Source organism: Battus philenor, unplaced genomic scaffold (genome assembly GCF_028537555.1).
Source record: "Battus philenor isolate CCGP_79_NKW_IND1 unplaced genomic scaffold, ilBatPhil1.0.hap1 SCAF_43, whole genome shotgun sequence".
NCBI classification, from domain to species: domain Eukaryota; kingdom Metazoa; phylum Arthropoda; class Insecta; order Lepidoptera; family Papilionidae; genus Battus; species Battus philenor.
Genome location: NW_027181708.1, coordinates 55,001 through 60,000, shown reverse-complemented (window position 1 = coordinate 60,000; position 5,000 = coordinate 55,001). Strand labels below are relative to the sequence as shown.

The window sequence follows — 5,000 nt, the reverse complement described above, 5'->3', positions numbered from 1 at the left end:
GGAGCTTTCAAAGATTCTCGATCGAGTCGATTTATTTTTCTTAAATCTTTATTATACAAACGCAACCCGCTTTACGGACGCGACTCTTATATTAATTATTATGATGATGACTATGTATCTCACTCTTATTTACATATATCTCAATCGATGCGCCGCACGCATAAATATCATGACGAGCTCGGTAACGGCGATCGATAACAATAGTCGCGAGGCGCGGCACGTCCGTAACGAAACACACAATCAATCAATACAATAATTTTAATACTGGATATAAATAATTTGACCGCGAATGGACCGACGACGATGCGTTTAAACGTTCCACTGCTTGTGCCCAACGTGATGATGATGATGACGATGATGACGATGATGACGATGACGATATTGAAGATAGTAAAGTTTTAGCATCGACATTAATCGTAATTTTAACACACGGAATCAGGACGATATCACGTTAGAAAATCGATACACGAACGGGACCGGACTCTGTCGTTTTCCGAAATCGATACGCGAACGCCCGAGTGACTATCCGCACCCCGAGGCCGGGCCGCACGATCTTTATTACGGACCGCTACCGTCTCGACGACGACGACGACGACGACGACGACGACGACGACGACGACACCTTTCTTTGTCTCAGTCGACATCGCGTATGAAAGAGTGCGATCGTCATCAGCACGAAATTTATGCATCGATACGCGAACGGGACCGGACTCTGTCGTTTTCAGAAATCGATACGCGAACGCATCGGCGGCTGGCTACGCGCAATCCGCGATCGGGTCGAACGATGATGATGATGATGATGATGATGATGATGATGATGATGATGATGATGATGACGACGACGATGACATCGAGATCAGGGTCAGATATAGATATGTAGATCGGTGGTATGCAATCGATACGCGAACGCTCTATAGCGCTACGCGGAGACGCATACAGTCGTTCCCGCATATACATGGGACTGGCGCGAGACGCGCCGGTCGGCCGAATCGAGTTCTCTCCGATGCTCTTCTGTTTTGTTTTGTTTGTTGGTGGTTGTGGAGTGTGGAGTGTGTTTTTTTGGTTGGTGGGGTGTGTGTGTGTGTGGTGGTGGTGTTAGTTTGTTTGCGGAGATTGCGTTTTTTTTAGATTTAGTTTTTTTTTTTTTTTTTATAAAAAAAAAAAAAAATTTAAAAATTATTCTTAGAAAACGCGCGCGAATCGAACAAAACTAATAACACCGATACACAAACAACGCGCGCCACCAACGAGAACGCCCGAAACTGAAACTTCTATAACCGACAAACGCACGAACGACACAGCGGCGGCGGAGGAGGGAAGAAAAAGGGGATCATCTCCCCACAACAACACACCGTAAACTGTGTCGGACGACGTCTCCGTTATGTAAGAGCGGAAGGCGTAAGAGAACGTCTCGTTTAATTAACGCGAACGGCGTTGGGCTCCCGAGTCGACTTCGGGGCGGCCCTTAACGCATCGCATCAACGAGCTCGTCGCGCGCTAGTCGCGCGACGGTCGATCATGATATATAAATCAAGGATTTCGGATCTCTCTAAAACCGGGCTGGAAATCGGTCATTGTTCGTTTTGCGAAACGATATTTTATAAAAGTGAAGATTTGTATGTGTCTCGTCAAAGAACGTTCCGATGAATCGGACGCGATGCCGCGTCCAAAGTAAATCTGGACGAACGCGAGGCGAGTGTTGAGATATACATTTTCCTCCGTGAACAGATAGAAAAACGAATTCATTTTGTTGTTGCGGTGTGGTGTTGTGTGTGTATTGTAATAAATACGCACGCACGCACGCACGCAAAAAGCTACCTAGGCACCGGCGCGTCACGGCGTTTCGAACGTCCGACGCGTCGCTTGTCACACGTCTATCATATCATCATCACCCTCATATCTCTCGTATGTGCGGTGTTGGTGTGTGTTAGCTCTACTAGCTAGCTCCCTGGTTGATCCTGCCAGTAGTTATATGCTTGTCTCAAAGATTAAGCCATGCATGTCTCAGTGCAAGCCGTATTAAGGCGATACCGCGAATGGCTCAATATATCAGTTTTGGTTCCTTAGATCTTACCTCGGTTACTTGGATAACTGTGGTAATTCTAGAGCTAATACATGCAATCAGAACTCTGACCAGTGATGGGATGAGTGCTTTTATTAGATCAAAACCAATCGACGGAGGGCCTCGCGTCCGAAGTCGTTAATTTTGATGAATCTGGATAACTTTTGCCGATCGCATGGTCCAGCACCGGCGACGCATCTTTCAAATGTCTGCCTTATCAACTTTCGATGGTAGTTTCTGCGACTACCATGGTTGTCACGGGTAACGGGGAATCAGGGTTCGATTCCGGAGAGGGAGCCTGAGAAACGGCTACCACATCCAAGGAAGGCAGCAGGCGCGCAAATTACCCACTCCCGGCACGGGGAGGTAGTGACGAAAAATAACGATACGGGACTCTTACGAGGCCTCGTAATCGGAATGAGTACACTTTAAATATTTTAACGAGGAACAATTGGAGGGCAAGTCTGGTGCCAGCAGCCGCGGTAACTCCAGCTCCAATAGCGTATACTAAAATTGTTGCGGTTAAAAAGCTCGTAGTTGCATTTGTGCGCCGCGCTGTCGGTGCACCGCATCCGCGGTGATACTGACACGTCTGCGGAGCATATCGTCGGTGAGCCGTCGGTAAAACGGCGGTTCAATATCAAAATCCTATCGCGGTGCTCTTCGGTGAGTGTCGAGATGGGCCGACAATTTTACTTTGAACAAATTAGAGTGCTCAAAGCGGGCTCAAAATGCTGCTTGAATATTTCGTGCATGGAATAATAGAATATGATCTCGGTTCTATTTTGTTGGTTTTCAGAACTCCGAGGTAATGATTAATAGGGATAACTGGGGGCATTCGTATTGCGACGTTAGAGGTGAAATTCTTGGATCGTCGCAAGACGAACATCAGCGAAAGCATTTGCCAAAGGTGTTTTCATCAATCAAGAACGAAAGTTAGAGGTTCGAAGGCGATTAGATACCGCCCTAGTTCTAACCGTAAATATGTCATCTAGCGATCCGCCGACGTTACTACGATGGCTCGGCGGGCAGCTTCCGGGAAACCAAAGATTTTGGACTCCGGGGGGAGTATGGTTGCAAAGCTGAAACTTAAAGGAATTGACGGAAGGGCACCACCAGGAGTGGAGCCTGCGGCTTAATTTGACTCAACACGGGAAATCTCACCAGGCCCGGACACCGGAAGGATTGACAGATTAACAGCTCTTTCTTGATTCGGTGGGTGGTGGTGCATGGCCGTTCTTAGTTGGTGGAGCGATTTGTCTGGTTAATTCCGGTAACGAACGAGACTCTAGCCTGCTAAATAGGCGTCGTCATTTAGGTGTGCGCCGCTCCGGTGGCGCAACTCACTGGCGACGTATTAAAATTCTTCTTAGAGGGACCGGCGGCTTCGAGCCGCACGAGATTGAGCAATAACAGGTCTGTGATGCCCTTAGATGTCCTGGGCCGCACGCGCGCTACACTGAAGGAATCAGCATGTTCTCCCTGGCCTAGAGGCCCGGGCAACCCGTTGAAACTCCTTCGTGCTGGGGATTGGGGTTTGCAATTATCCCCCATAAACGAGGAATTCCTAGTAAGCGCGAGTCATAAGCTCGCGTTGATTACGTCCCTGCCCTTTGTACACACCGCCCGTCGCTACTACCGATTGAATGATTTAGTGAGGTCTTCGGACCGACACGCGGTGGCTTCACGGCCGTCGGCGTTGCTGGGAAGTTGACCAAACTTGATCATTTAGAGGAAGTAAAAGTCGTAACAAGGTTTCCGTAGGGGAACCTGCGGAAGGATCATTAACGTGTGTGTATGTGTGCGAGACGCGTGATATGTTCACGAACGTTGTTGCGCCGCTGTTGCTGTTGCTGTTGTTGCTGTTGCGACGACGACGACGACGACGACGACGACGACTTCGTACATACCGTGTTTACACATATATATATGTAATACATCCATAATGATATATATATACGACATATATACATATATATGTACGTACGCGCGCGCGCTGCTGTTCGTATCTAATGCGGACGAGCGCGCGCGCGTGTGCGTGCGTGTGTGTGTGCGTGTTTGTATATATGTATAAAAAATAAAATGTGAAATAATTGTCTCTAGCGTCTATTACGCCTAACGGCGCAGCGGCGACGGCGCCGTGGCGGTGGCCGGTGGCGGTGGTGGCATTCGTCGAAAGTGCTACCGCCGCCGCTGCCTCCGCCGCCGTCGAAGCGGCCGGGTGGCGGAAAAACGCCGAGAGACGAGCGCCGACCGGGGCATACCAAACGGAGCGTTCGAAGCGGTGAAAATCCCCACTGCCTAGCTCAGGCCCTTTATTGTCGGTTGGCGCTATACAAAACGAAATTTAAGCGGTTAGAAAGATGACAATGTCGTGCGTCACGCCAGCTCGTTGGGGGGTGCGCGGGTCGTCGTCGTTCATCATTCTAAAGGATTCGCGTCGGGGCGTTAAGCTTTTTCGGTGCCGTTTCTTTATGAACGCCTCGGCGCACATGAATTCGACCAACTTTCGACGTTAATACATAAAAACGGACAATCAAGTGGCCGACGGCGAGAGCCGTAGGCCGCTACCGTAAGTAATAACAACATTAAGAAAAAACCATTACCCTGGACGGTGGATCACTTGGCTCGCGGGTCGATGAAGAACGCAGTTAACTGCGCGTCATAGTGTGAACTGCAGGACACATTTGAACATCGACATTTCGAACGCACATTGCGGTCCGTGGAGAAATATCCAGGACCACTCCTGTCTGAGGGCCGGCTGTTAAAATATAAAAACCACACTGTTCGGTGTAGAACGCGCGCTACGTGCGCTCGCGCCGGTCGATGCGCGCGGCGGTGACGCGCGACGCGGCGGCGGCGGGTTGGTGGGGGGTGATGAACGAGCTCGCGGACGGTGCGATGGGACGATCTCTAATAAGAGTCTCTCGTCCGCGCC

General features: G+C 49.6%; 2 non-coding genes across 2 annotated transcripts; both read left to right on the top strand.

The window, feature by feature from the left end:
• The first annotated feature begins 1,945 nt into the window (after positions 1 to 1,945).
• LOC137929162 (small subunit ribosomal RNA) lies at positions 1,946 to 3,849 on the top strand. The gene has a single exon (XR_011108732.1). It is a non-coding gene; the product is annotated as a small subunit ribosomal RNA (ribosomal RNA).
• Positions 3,850 to 4,665: 816 nt separating this feature from the next.
• Positions 4,666 to 4,822, top strand: LOC137929149 (5.8S ribosomal RNA). Its single transcript, XR_011108720.1, has one exon. It is a non-coding gene; the product is annotated as a 5.8S ribosomal RNA (ribosomal RNA).
• Positions 4,823 to 5,000: the final 178 nt, after the last annotated feature.